This window comes from Melopsittacus undulatus, chromosome 8 (assembly GCF_012275295.1).
Source record: "Melopsittacus undulatus isolate bMelUnd1 chromosome 8, bMelUnd1.mat.Z, whole genome shotgun sequence".
Taxonomy (NCBI): Eukaryota; Metazoa; Chordata; class Aves; order Psittaciformes; family Psittaculidae; genus Melopsittacus; species Melopsittacus undulatus.
The window spans coordinates 34,127,052-34,142,005 of record NC_047534.1 but is presented as its reverse complement, the minus strand read 5'-3'; positions in this window follow the sequence as shown (position 1 = coordinate 34,142,005).

Genomic DNA, 14,954 nt, shown 5'->3' with positions numbered 1-14,954 from the left:
ACATCTGCAAGCTGCAGCTGTGGGAGAAACAGAGACACAGCTTCTGAAACTGTGGTCTCTTTGTGAGATGCAGGGTTTGTCCCTGTAACATAGCAATATAACCCCTAAAGAGTTGCTATATATTAACATAGGTATGTTTCTGTGGAGAGAGTGAATTTCAAAATAGGTGGTTTGGCTTGGTAAAGGTCAAGAGCTACCTCCAGGAGGCTGCAGCCTGCCCTGGTAGCCCAGCTTGTGCCAAGAGTGGAGTTACTAATTAAGTAAATAAAAATTCACATAAGAATATGCCATATGGAGCCAAATCTGTAACAGTGACAAGGGGCTATTGGGTGTGCTCACAAGAAGCCAGTGTTTGGGACTGGAAATGTATTTAAGCTCATCTCAAGTAGACCATTGTGTCAGTTCATGCTACAGCAATCTTTTAAACAGTTGTTACTTATTATTATTATCCAGATTGAATTAGATGCTGTACAAGCATGGAACATAAAGATGGGCCCTGCCCAGGAGAACTTAATATGAATGTGACTGCTTGAGCTATTTTATTTTTTTATTTGAAAATAAATACAGAACAGCTGCTGCCATTCCAGAGGCAGGAATAAGCCTATGAAATATCTGGCTTATATAAAAGTTAACATTTCTCTTAAGTTAGAGTCAAGTGACGGAGTGGGTGTGAAGGGGTGGGAAAGTACTCAAATTACAGTGCTGGACTAGCTGGATTTTGCTGCTAATCACATCAGCAGTGAAACTGTTAACAACATTGACATTCACATTGTCATCATTAAACTGCAGCCTAAACACTCCCTTTTGATTAAAGGCAGCATCTTAGAATCATAGAATAGTTAGGGTTGGAAAGGACCTTAAGATCACCTAGTTCCAGCCCCCCTGCCATGGGCAGGAACACCTCACACTAAACCATATCACCCAAGGTTCTGTCCAACCTGGCCTTGAACACTGCCAGCGATGGAGCATTCACAGCTTCCCTGGGCAACCCATTCCAGTACCTCACCACCCTAACAGTAAAGAATTTCTTCCTTACATCCAGTCTAAACCTCTGCTGTTTAAGTTTTAACCCATTACCCCTTGTCTTGTCACTACAGTCCCTAATGAATAGTCCCACCCCAGCATCCCTGTAGGCCCCCTTCAGATACTGGAAGGCTGCTATGAGGTCTCCACACAGCCTTCTCTTCTCCAGGATGAACAGCCCCAACTTTCTCAGCCTGTCTTCATACAGAAGGTGCTCCAGTCCCCTGATCATCCTCGTGGCCCTCCTCTGGACTTGTTCTAACAGTTCCATGTCCTTTTTATGTTGAGGGCACCAGAACTGCACACAATACTCCAAGTGAGGTCTCATGAGAGCAGAGTAGAGGGGCAGGATCACCTCCTTCGACCTGCTGCTCATGCTCCTTTTGATGCAGCCCAGGATACAGTTGGCTTTCTGGGCTGCGAGCGCACACTGAAGCTGGCTCATGTTAATTTTCTCATCAACCAACAGCCCCAAGTCCTTCTCTGCAGGGCTGCTCTGAATTTCCTTTTTGCCCAACCTGTAGCTGTGTCTGAGATTGCTCTGACCCAGGTGTAGGACCTTGCACTTGTCATGGTTAAACTTCATGAGGTTGACATCAGTCCACCTCACAAGTGTGTCAAGGTCCCTCTGAATGGCATTCCTTCCCTCTATCAACAGAACCACACAGCTTGGTGTCATCAGCAAACTTGCTGAGGGCACACTCAATTCCATTGTCCATGTCACCAACAAAGATGTTGAACAAGACCAGTCCCAACACTGATCCCTGAGGGACACCACTCGTTACTGGTCTCCAGCCGGACACTGAGCCACTGACCATGACTCTTTGCATGCGGCCATCCAGCCAGTTCTTTATCCACTGAGTGGTCCACCTATCAAACTGATGTCTCTCCAATTCAGAGACAAGGATGTTGTGTGGGACAGTGTCGAACACTTTGCACAAGTCCAGGTAGATGTCATCAACTGCTCTAGCCCTGTCCATCAGTTCCATAGCCCCATCATAGAAGGCCACCAAATTGGTCAGGCAGGATTTCCCCCTAATGAAGCCATGCTGGCTGTCACCAAGCACCTTGTTGTTTTGCATGTGCCCTAGCATGCCTTCCAGGAGAATCTGCTCCCAGATTTTGCCAGGCACAGAGGTGAGACTGACTGGTCTGTAATTCCCTGGGTCATCCATTTTCCCCTTCTTGAAAATGGGGGTTATATTTCCCTTTTCTCCAGTCGTCAGGAACTTCACCTGTCTGCCATGATTTTTCAAATATTATGGCCAGTGGCTTAACAACTTCATTCGCCAGCTCCTTCAGGACCTGCAGATGGATTTCGTCAGGTCCCATAGACTTGTGCACGGTCAGGTTCTTAAGATCGTCTCGGACCAGTTCCTCTCCTACAATGGGCCTAAGTTCTTCATTCTACCTCCATGCATTCATTCGTACCTTCATTCTTCATTCTAAGGGCTACTGCTATCTATATCACTAGCACCCACATAGACAACTAGAAGTGGGTAATAATCAGTGGGACTTAACTAGACCAGGGCTCTGCAGCTTCCCTGATCCATGCCCCTGGCAAGCAGCACACCTCCCTTGAGACTGGGTCAGGCTGACAGGTGGGTGCCTCTGTGCCTTTCAAAGTACAGTCCCCTACGGCTATGACTGCTGCTTTTTCCTGGCAGCACCAGCAGTGATCTTCTTTGCCAGTGTGTCAGCCAGCTGTTCATGGTGCGAGGGTGTTTCCTCATTAGCCCCCTGCAGAACAGCAAAGCTGTTCCAGGTGGGGACATCAGATTTAGGAGGAAGCCCCTTGCTTTTAATTGTTCTCTTCCTCCTTTTTTTGTTGTGTTTTTTTTTTGGGGTTTTTTTTTTTTTGTGTTGCTATTTCCCAGCTTCCTGGGTTAATGCCCTCCTTCTTTCCTCCATGAGCTGCAGTGGACGCTTGAGGCCTCTGTACATTTTGGGCCTGGAGCAAGCATTCTTGCTCCAGCTTCCCTGACATCTTTCAGTCTATTGATAGCATCCCGCAGCTCAGCCCTGCTGCAGGAGGACCTCCGTCAGGGTGCACCGGGTGCAGCCCTGCCCATTCTGCACCCTCCCCTCACCAGACCAGTGCAGGCACTCTCTACACCCCGAGCTCTGCACCGCAGCCTCCCCTCCCATCGGCTCTGTCTGGGTGCCCTTGCTGGCCACTGCCGGGGCAGCCAGGGCAGAGCTCCCAGACCGGACCCTGGTCATGAGGCGAGTGCTCACCAACCCGCTCCAACTGACGCGGCACACCCTGGTCACTCTTGCTCCCTGGGGCAGGTTTTTACCCACTCAGGGCTGGTGCCGCTCCTCCTGGCTCCCCCCTCCCTCCCCCTCTTTGAGTCCCTGCTCCCCTCAGCTGAGCTGCCACCTCCTGGGCAAGGCCTGTCGAGGACTTGAGGCTCCCTCGGTGGCTCTCTCCGCTCTGAGTTGAGGTTCCTGGATGCTGAGCTTCCTCCTGCTCAGGGGTTGAAGGCATCCTCTCTGGAGCTGCTCACCTCAGCGATTGAGGTGCTCACCTCAGCAGTCTTAAATCTCTGCTCACTATTGCCGGAGCATTCCAGCAGCTTGAGCCAGCACTCAGGCTTTACATCCCTGCTTGGAAGGTTTGCCCTCTAACCAGAGGACTAAGAAGCTTTGCTGTCACTGAAAATAGCTGAGAACTTGCTTTCCTTTGTATAGGGCAGGGCGCATCTTGTTAGCTGTACCTGCAATATCCGTTCTTTTCCTTCCGTTGAGAAAATGATGAGGATGTGGCTGCCTATTGTGACTTGGCTGCACACAAAAGCAATGACAGACAAGGATACTTGACTTTTGCCCACAATTCAAACATAGGTTTAAAATTACAGGTGAAAGCTTTGTGGTTCTAAGTCACTGTTGCAAAGAGGAGAGGTGGCCCTGACCTGGACTGTGGCATTCACTTCAACAGTGGGAAACTGGACAGTCATGAGGGATGCTGCTGGAGAGAAACTGGCACCTTGTAAACGCCTGTCCCACTGCAGTGGGACCCTTGGAGATAACGAAAGACAAACGTGTTCAAATGGAAGGCACAGATTCTCCCTCTTGCTCCTTCCTCCTCATTTAATCAATATAAGGTGGAGGGAAGTGAATATGCCCTGACATATGAAACCAAAGCCCAACTAAATTCAAAGCTGTGTCCTGGGACATCCATCCAACCCAGGGTTTGAATGGAAACACTGACTTCGCCTGACCTGCAGTGGTAGTGCTGTGACTTGTTACAGTCATTGCAGAATGCATGAGAAGCTGGAGCACAGCCCTGGGTGGGGTGCGGTGGTGGTAGGTTTTATAGGGTGCCACGTGTATTGGAAACGTGGTCATAAATGCGCATAAAAATTATCATCTGCAACTTAATAAAATGAGTCAGGGTAAATAGGGAAATGTGAAAACATTCTCTCTGCTTGTTTTACTGAATAGGGGTTTGGCTCTAGAGCTATGGTCATTCTTTTTGTGGAAGGCTTTTTCTTTTTCTCTCAGGATCTGTGTGTGAGAGTGGGAGGACACATTAAAAACATGTAAAAGAGAGAAAAACAAGAAAGAAAGAAACCTCAGTCCATTTATATCCTTCCTAAACAGCTTAGCTTTATTGCCTTGTGGAGTCCTACCCTGTCTCTCTTCTCACTGGGCAAGAGTGTGCAAATGTCTTTTCCTTCTTGCTGAGGGCAGCCAGGAGCCTCCTGCCCAGCTGCTCACTGTGAGGTCACTTCTGGAAGGCTATGAGCACAGCTCACATCTACCTGTAAACCCCTGTGTGGACACACAGGCTTGGATACTTGACAATCTTGGAGACGGTTTCTTTCTACCCTCAGTGCTATGATAAATCTGAGTGCCAGAGGAAAGAAAAACAAGCATATTTAGAGAAAGTTAGAAGATCTTTATAAGGTCTGCTGGATCTGCTCACTTCACAGGATCTTGCTTGTTTGCATGAAGGTGTCTTGGGCCTGCTGGCTGCTAATTGTCCTCAGAAGTTGTGAATGAGTGTTTTATGCACAGCAGTGCTCTGCACTAGGGAAAAAGGGACAAATCCTGTCCTCTGCAACCCCAGGGTAGGTGGTGCAGGCTTTTCTCAGGCCTGGTGCTGTTCCTTCATGCTGGTTGTGTCCTTTTTTTACTCCAAATTGTATCTTTCTATAAGGGGAAAAAATGGGGAAATATGTTTTTCTCCTTTGTCCAAAAGTAGTGTGGTCCCTGTGGTGTCCTGGGGAGCTTTGGCTCTCCATATGCCACTCCTGCCTTCTGCCGTGTGACAGATGCAAAAGGCCCTTTCACGTTTACCATGGTGGCATGACAACAGTGTGTGTCCCTGATTACCATCAACGTGTCACTTCCAAGGTTATGGAGTGCAAATGATTCTGTTGCTATAAAAAATTAATCTCAATGTTCTCTGGTTTGTCAATCTGTACATAATGGGGCACATTCAAATATCAGTCAGGCCGCTGAAAATTAAGAATAATCCAGCTGAGTTTATAATTGCTCAATCTGGTGTAATGGCTAGCCAGCTATGGTGTCTGCCTCTCACTCTGCATGTATATATTTATTTATACATACATATATAAATAGATGTCTGTATATATATAAATGTGTGTGTGTATCTATATATGTGTGTATGAAAATGCTCTGTACTCCAAACCAGTTTTCTTCAAAGACAGAAGATACCAAGAGGATCATAGTGGAAAGCAGTAACTATGGCAGAGGGGAGGATTATTATAGAGAGTATGGAAAGAAGGGGGGAAATAAGTAAGATTTTCATCTTTCTGCATCCCATTTTTGTGTGTGCCTGCACTGTTTTATTTGGAGTATACTGTCAATGGCAGAAATAAAAGCGGAGTTCATTTACTCCAGTGAAATGAAATAAACCCAAGAAGACTTCAAGCAGCAAAATGTAAAACACGCTGGCAGCATTGACCTCCTCCTGCTTTACCTTGACAAAAAAATAAATAAAAAAAGTAATGTTCCTGGAAAGCAAGTAGTGCTGTGACCTGCACTAATTAATCTGCCCATCAGATCCGATTAAGCACTTCCAAATCTGGCAAATTGCCACTCTTCTTGAGACACAAATGTAAATAAATATGAAGGTGGTAAATCACAGCCCTCCAGTGACGCCTCTGTCAGCAGCCACGAGCAAAGAGCAGCAGATATTGAGCCTCCAAACACTCTGTGCCTGATAATAAAAATGTTTTTGTGTGCAGGGACAAAGCAGAGCACATCACCATCTGCTCACCTCTCTCTGATGGCAGGCAGCTTGTGCATCTGCGGAAAGACTGTCCCTCCTGGACATAGCCCCAGTCAAGCAACAGGTACAGAGCCCGAGGGCAGGGCAGGTTTTCCCACGTGTGTTAGTGTGGAGGTTTGAGACATGGTTCACATACAGAGGTTTGAGGTGTGATGCACATACATACAGTGGTTGGTTGCTGCTTGGGCTCGGTCTCTGCTAGGAGAGCAGATGAGCTGCGAAGCCACCCGAAGGGGCTGTGCTTGCACCAAGAGGGGATTTGCAGGTGTTTTCCAGAGCTCCTTTGACAGCTGTCTGCTGTTTCCTCTGGAGAATGAGGGCAAACCCCTGCGAGGGCAGCTATGGAACTCCTTCCTTGTGCTTGAGGCAGTGTGCTGCTGCTTCTTGGGGTTGGGCAGCTGGCCCTCAGCTTGGAGCTACGCTTTAGGATAAAATAGCCACAGTGGCACTGTTGTCACCACTCTGTTTATAACCCGCTCCCTGCTTTGAGAGTATCCGATGTGGCAGAGACTTCCAAATAACATGTATGCAATGTGAAATGCTTTGATTTGATCCTTCGGTCTGAACCATAAAATTATTTCCCTGAATTGTTGGCCTTGCTGTACCATTAAACTTTTAAGAGTGTGAGTACCTTTATGGGGAAGGACTGAAGTTATTCCAGGTAAGGTGGTATTATTTTCAGTTACCCGCAGTGGACTGCAGTGATTGATGGATCAGCCCTGCCTGCTCCACTTGTGTACATACAATAAAATGTAACAAAACGTAGATGAAAGTGGGGTAGGACTGTTCAGGAGCTCTGACAGTGCCTGTAAAACAGTGGAGTCCTAAAAACTTGTAAGTATTTTGAACTAGCTTTTCTTTGGATCACTTTGTTACAGCCAGTTAATTATAACAAGGGGCTTTAAACTATGTAAAAAAGAAGGTTAATGAAACTGAAGTGGGACAGCAGCAGTCAAAGGCCCTCTTTCTAAGTGCTCAGATTCCTGAAAGCCATAACTTTCTGTGTTGGAGCTGTAAGAAGGCTATAAGTATCAGCAACCCCCATAGCCCTTGGTGCAGTTGATGCAGTAAAAGCTGGCTGGCTTGTGCATAGGTGGTGGGATTTCTCTTTTCACACAGATTTTGAAAGGAAAGGTGAGCTGGCGATGCTGAGGAGTGGTAGTCTCAGCTATAGAGAGGCTAGTATTGAAATCCAAGCTCTTTTTTAAGGCATTTAGGTCACAGTTTTCTGAGGCTTGAGTGAAACAGGTTGGGGGTGGTTTAAATAAAGATCTCATATCTTCATGTACCTGAGAAACGGCCTGGTTTTTGGAGGTGCTGTACCCACACTTGAGGAATGATTGATTTCTTTGCAGAAACCCTTTTCTTTGTGTAACTGCCTCTGAAGTTTAATCCTGGGTTGTAGGTGGTGCGAAAGCCTGTTTAGTGGAAAAGTTTTTTTTTTTCTCCCTCTGTATTACACAATAGCACTGAAATTACTTTGAGAGAAAAAAGTGATTTACAGTTTTCAAAGTATCCCAGTATGCAGTGCTTTGCTTTACCCTGCTAGTGCCATGGAGCACTGGTGGTATGGAGGCAGGGAGTGCCCCACGTCTTGGGGGGATGCTCCCTGGTGTCAGTAGGACTCTGCATTTCCTTGTGCACAGCCAGGATTGTAGGTCTTTGTTTCTCTGCCCTAGAATTCTGCTCTCCTGCAGGGAGGAGTCTGATTGCTGGTCGCCCTGCTGCCCTCGCATGGTCCTTTCTGCAGGCAGCCTGTGGTTGTTATCATTCACTTATGCATATGTGTTCTGCATCCCCTCTCACCAGAATAGAGATTACATGACCTGCTCTTCCTTACATTGCTCCCTTTGAGCGAACAGATGAAGACTAAAATAGGGCAGTGTTGAAACAGGGAGAACTAAGAAGCTGACAGCAAATGTGCCGGATGAGTCTACTGCAGTAATTTACCTGCATGTGTCTAGTTCAAAGCCAAAGATGTCCTTTGCCCACTTTAAGGAAGCAAGTGCAGACAGAGGCCACTGGAAAGAGGAGGGAGGGGCAATGTGCCAGGGAGTGGATGGTTACATTGTGAATGGTCTCTCCTTCAAAGGTGAGGTTGCTCCTAAGCCTTCATGTGTGATGCCATGATCAATATCCTATGAAACTGGCAGCTGAAGAGTGAGTGGGGTGCGCAGTCTTAGATGATGCACACACTTGGCAGATACCAAATTCAGCTGTGGAAACAAGTCAGTTGTGATCAGAGTTATACAGATCAGGTTTGGATGAAAGCTGGACAATGCATTTTCTCCTAGACATTGCTATCTCAGCTGCAGGCTGTTGGGTTTCCAGGGAGTCAGCCCTGCTATACAGGTCAGCTATCACGGGGGCTTTCAGTATCTGTGCCATGGTAGTGGAAGGGCTGGCAGCCTGGCATGATGTGTGGTTCAGCTTCCATTAGTATAGTAGAGAACCCTAAGGCTTGAGAACAGTACAACATGAAGGATTTTGTACAAGAGGTACAAGCTCTGCCTCTGGGTCTCCCTACTCATCTAAGGCAAGTACAGCATGATGTAGCCATTAAACAATATTAATTCAAGGGTTTGTGTTCCTAGGCTGAGTTTGAGCCATAGAAGTAGAAAAGACCTCTATCCTTCAAACAGCCCTGTGCTTTGAAATGTTTCTGTTCTGCACTGTATTCTGTGTGGGAGGTGACTTGAAGTGCACTGCAGGCTCCGAACCAACGACCTGTGAACTCATCCGTGCCGTGGCAAGTCTTTGGTCTGCTGGTTGTCTGTTTTCATGAATCATCACAAAAGGATTCCTTGGCTAGCACACCTCCTCCTCCCATAGCTTCACAATGCTCTGAACAAATAATCTTTTCTTAAATGCAACCAAACAATAGTATCTTACACAATAGGGAGATGTTTGTTGATTCATTGTTTCATGGGGAGAGCAAGCCTTGAATACATCATACATCCTCTTTATAAAATATGTGCTATGGAATGCAGTCTCTGGCAAAATATATTATAGTCCATTAGCTTTGTAGGAATAATTAAAAAAAAAAAAAGAAAATCCACACCAATCTCAGCCAAAACACATAAAACTGACACCTCATGCTTCATAAATGAATTGAGCATAGTAGAGCAATTGTCCTTGGCTGTAGGTCCATGTTCTTACATGACAGTGCCTTCCACACAATTATTTCATCATAAAGGTGTTTACTAACATTATGTTACTTGCAACAGTTTTTAATAACATTCTCTGGGGAACAGTTCCACTTAAGAGTCTTAAATTACTAGCTTTTTTCAGACACATACATATTGGCACTTGTGATTATGAATGTATTTTACTGCTTCTTTGTGTTTGATATGTTGTGGATTAGTAGGTTATGTGAGACTCAAAAGAGAATAAGTATGCTTTTTTTTCCTCTAGAGCTTGATAGTAAATGAAAATCTATTTTCATGAACATCTACAATGTTTTTGAAGTTGTTTTTCTATCGGAGTTAAAAATGAATCAGTTCCCTGTCTGTTCACCCTATTTGTTTTTAAATGGTATCAATATGTTTGAGAGTTTCCTGTATCTTCCCACAGTTCAATAAGTACTACTACAGTTTAAATAGCATTTTTGATTAATGAAAGGAACCATTTCTTTTCCCCATGAAACCCACATTTCAGTGAAGTTCATCACCACCTTGTGTAAAAGTTTTGGGTTTCCCTTCCCCCTCCCCCAAAGGCTATATTTAGTTAAGGGAAAACCAGCTATAGACCTTGAGTTCCACAGATTTCAAGGATGCGGATGAGAAAGCCATTAGGAACAGAGACCTCTTAACCTCTTGCTCTCAAACCTTAAGTGTTCCATACAGGCTAATGCACCCAGAAAAGGGAAGGACTGGTGCTCTCCTACTGGGTTAGCTTCAACCTGGTATCTGTAAGCTTTTGTGCAGCTGCCTTGATGAAAAGTGCTGCTTCTTCTCCTGCTCCTTCCTCTGTTGAGGCTGCTTGTTCAGGCTGGCTAAGAAGTGTAGCAAGAGCCAGTTGTGCTTTTGGCCAAGTTGTCTTCCACAAAGTGCCCACCTCCTGGATACAACCCTCCAAAGAGGGGCCATCACAAACAGAAAATTTCGTATTCAAGTGAGCACACTACAACATTTGTGTTTAATCTTGCTTGGAGTTGTCAGCTACCATTAAAGTAGAATTTCTATCTTTTCCTTTTCCACTTCTCCTTTTATAATGTTCTCAAAAATACAAATTAATGTCATGGAAAAATTGTTACCAGGAGAAAACTTCCCAAACTCAGTGCCAGTGATATCAATGTTTAAAAAGTATTTAAAAACCAAATAAATATTACAAATGGGTACAAACATTATGTTGTAAAGATGAAAAACCATACTAAAGATTAAGAATTACAAAGTTTCAGCTTATTAAGTCATTCGCATAATGGTTGAAAAAGCAATAATTATCAAAGGCTTTTTTTCCTCTCTAAATGTGCATGTTTTTCTTGGTCTGAAATAACACCAACTAAAGCTTTAGGAACTCAAGAAATCAAGAGCAAGAGCTAAACTCTCTTCTTGTTTGCACCTGCCAAGCCACACTGAAGTAGCAAGCTGGTATGGGTGTAAACCCGTAGAGAATGTCAATCTTTGCATTTTCTTGCTGTAGAGCTCACACTTGCTGCTTGAGAGGCGGACTGATGTATCTTAAAGCTTAAAAGTCTGAATCTAGATTTCTAGGTCTAGATGATCTGGAATGTCAGACAAGGTGAGCAATCAGCAGCTCTGATGAGAGCCCCAGAATGTTTTGGAATTCAGAGAAGAATTCCAATAGCTAAATATTAATTTTGAGCCTAAAGTTCTCTTCTGCTTGTGTAGAACTTGGTCATAACCCCTGGATGTTTAGATAGCCAGTTCTGGTTTGTTGGCTTCTTCCTCATACAATTAGAGGTCATTTGCCACTTTTGGATCTGGTTGTTAGATCAGATTCTAGCTGCACTCCAGAATATATGATCAGTTGTTTCTGGCTTCTCAAAATCAAGAACTTTAAATTTCTAACAGGAAAAACCTTTTTCCCCCCTCCCTCACATGCACATGCAGTCAGAGTTCACGTGTGGATACAGGCATGATTTGGTACTGTGCTTGGATAGTTCATAATCACATCTGTGATGGATTTGAAGAATGAAGAGAGCAATACTAGATGTTTGAGTGTGGATCTCAAAAGATTTTGTGATTTTAATGCAAAATCTCTTCTATTTCTTCTTCTCTGAATGTTACCTTTTCCAGAAATCCTAAAAGGAAGAGAACTGGTAGACTTCCCTACCTGCAAATTCCCCTGTGACTGAAGACAGTTTCTAATGTTAAGCCAATCCCCTAGGGTGCTTGGCCTTGCAAATATGTAGCACTTGACACTCTTACCTAGCAGTTCCTGGAAAGCTTTTCAATATAACATTTCTGTTCCTAAAGCCAAGGTAAGAGAACACTTTTTATGATCAAGTCATGTAATTCCCAAGTGTCATTAATACTGGGTGACAACAGAAATGGAAGCAGAGAAGTGGCTTTACAATTAAAGGAACAAGTGTTGATAAGGCTCAAATGCCTTATTCCTACATCCCACCCCAGGGCTGGTTCCCATGCAGAGGGGACTCTCCTTCTCCCAGAGGGATACCTATGCGATAAGCAGGGACATATGAGGTGCTGCTTGGTGTCATGTAAGGACTGTCTGAGAGAGTTAATGGACTGGGTTGAACTGCTTGGCATGTATTATTCACTGCAGTCTAACACTGAGTTTTGGCACCACAGTACAGTGGCAGCTTTTACATAGTGAACAAGAGAAAAAGTGTGTCTGAATTTTTCCATGAGCATTCAAAAGCCTTTGTGTCTGAAACTCATACAGAGATACTAATTCAGAAGAAGTTAGACTTTGATTAAACAGGTCACATCTGATGTATTATGCATAAATGAGCCTAAAAACTGCTAGTCTTCAGGAATAAAGTGAATACTATGAGGTTATACACATTTCATTCTGAAAATGAGCAGTCACTTGGACTCAACAAAGAGTAATTAATACAGTTTCAAAAGATGCGCTATATAATTCCACGAATACTTAAGGCTAGGATGAAATAATACCCTATATTGGTCTTGAACCACAATGAATAATATGATTATTTTTACTTTGCAAGAGGTCACAACAAATGTTTGAGATTTAAGCTGCCATAACTACAAATTTAGCAGAAAGTAGGCATTTAATGATAGATTTCATTGCTGTGGTTTAGGTTTTATTTTGAATGTTTGTTTTGTCTTAAAAACACTAATGCTAAAATGTTGTCTCAAATCTTTATTTTCAAATTACTTATTATATCACCATAAATTACAGGGTACAGTAAAAGCCAGATTTAAAAGGAGGCATACTTTCTCATATTTCTAAAAATAGTGCAATGCTTATGAAACACGAATCATCATTAAAAAAGTTCTTTTTATACAACTGAAGTTGCTAGCGCTGAACTAGTGGCTTTCTTCCAAGTGGCAAAATGGACTCCTCCAAATTTAGGCCTGTAATGGTAGAGGTTAACTTTAGGAAGTCCGAGTAAAACTGTAATCTATAATTCTACCACAATTACAATGTTTTCTCTCAAATGATAGTGAAGCCCCTGAGGTGAATGCTAGCAAATACCTTGCAAAGATGTTCTTATGGCTTTTATTGTTTTGATGCTTTTGCATTTCCAGCACATGTTATTAGATTCGGCGAAAGACCTGGGTTGCAACCCAGGGCTGTTTAGAGGCTGTGGGTTGCAGTCAGCTCTCAGCACTAAGCCAGACGCAAAGGGTGGAGCACATACTTGATAGCGAAGAGATGCATATGCCACGTTGACAAGATGATGGGTAAACAAAGCTTAAGGGACACTTGTGAAACTCAACCTAGCCAAAAATGAATCTTTTCCATGATATTTTTAGAAGGCTTCAGCCTAAGGAAAACGTTCACCTGTGTGACCTGAGGAAAAATCTAGAGAACTGGTTGCTATTTAGCCATCAAAAAAACCATATGTGCATCTTTTTCAGATGCCCTCATCAGTTCTTTCCTTCCGGGCATATTTTTGGAAGACTCGCACATCTCCCCGTGTGAATCACAGTATCCTGCTGGCTTGTCAGAGTGAGGTGGGACCAACACACGTCAACCCTGAACCTAAATCATATCTAGCAGGTGTGACGTGAGGGATGGTGGCAGCCAGTGCTCCTTTACTGGGCCACTGAAGGAACTCTGCTGAAAGTGCTTCTGCTTGTTCCCTTGGCTCATGGTATAGTCTCTGTAAGGGGGAACCTGAAGGATGTGGCCATTATAATGTTACCTCTCCCTCGGAGTTAATGCCGGCAGGCGTCCAGCTTTTTTTAAACAGTGAGTTCAGGAGCAAGCAGGACAACCCTGAAGAAGTAGGGATACGTACGTAGCAATCTGGATAGGAAGCAGTGCAGCTGGGGGCTGTCAGAGCTATCAGGACTTGGCCTGGACAGTATAAAGGCTCAGAATCAGTGGTACTGCAAGCAGGTGTATTGTCAGTGGAGAGACAGTAACAGCCTGTCTGGGGAGAACTACAGAGAGGGACTGAACATGGGGCCCCTTGCCAATGCAGAGGAACAGCTCCCAGTGAAATGGAATTTCTGAGCAGGCATTTAATGGTGAGTTCTTTCTAGCATACCCTAAATAAATGAAAATGTAGTGGAAATCTTTCTCAGCTAACTTCACCAAAGCTTTTGGCCTAATGTACTGCAGGCGTTAGCGCAGCAAGTAGGTGGCCTGTGCTGCTGCCCATACTCTGTCAGGAAAGACAAAGAATCCGGGAGAAGCATCAATCTGTTTCTCTTCACAGGGCTGTCTCTTCCCCCCCCTTTGTCAGTCAAAGGTGTCAATGTCTCTCCCCTCTATTCTCCCCCCTCCCCGAGTTGAGTAGTGTCAGTCATTCCTGTTTTTTTCTTTTTATTAATGATTTTGCAAGGCTATGTCATTACTGTGCTATACATTTTTATACAGATGGCACGACTGTGCATTTTAATGGCAAATCTGTTTCTCACATAACGCCTGAACTGCAAAAAGACTTTGACAGACTGGTTCAAGGAAAACAAACTGGTTTTAAATGTAGCAAAAACTAAAACAATGCCTTTTGGCTCTCCTAATCATCTGAACTCAAAGGATGATTTTATTTGGAAGTCAGAAATCTTAAGGAGAAGAGTGGACCAAACTTACGTGATGAAAGAAACCAGAGGGAGAGATAGAGAGGTTTTATCATTTATGGGCTGCATGTTTTGTTCAGTAAGATGCAAAAGATTCATCCTTCATCCCCAAACTAATTGTGTTTGATCAGAACGGGCTTTGGCCTGTAACTCTGGAGAGTTTTGGATCCTGCAGGGTTCTGAATTTCAGGAAGAACTGAAGTATTAGGTTTATAAATGTGAAAAGTAGAATGTAGGGGGAGGGGGGAGACACACAACCAGGAAATTCAAAATACATATATGATAAATACCGGCAAAGGCAAAGAGCAGAACACATATTTGTCCATTTTGCAGAAGATCATCTTTACGTTTTATGTTCTTTTAAGCCTGCGTGTGTGCAAACAGTTCTCAGTGATCCCATCACACCGTTCTCTGAAGTCACACATCAGTTTCTGTTTATGTCACTACCCATTTATCTATTTAATATTTTT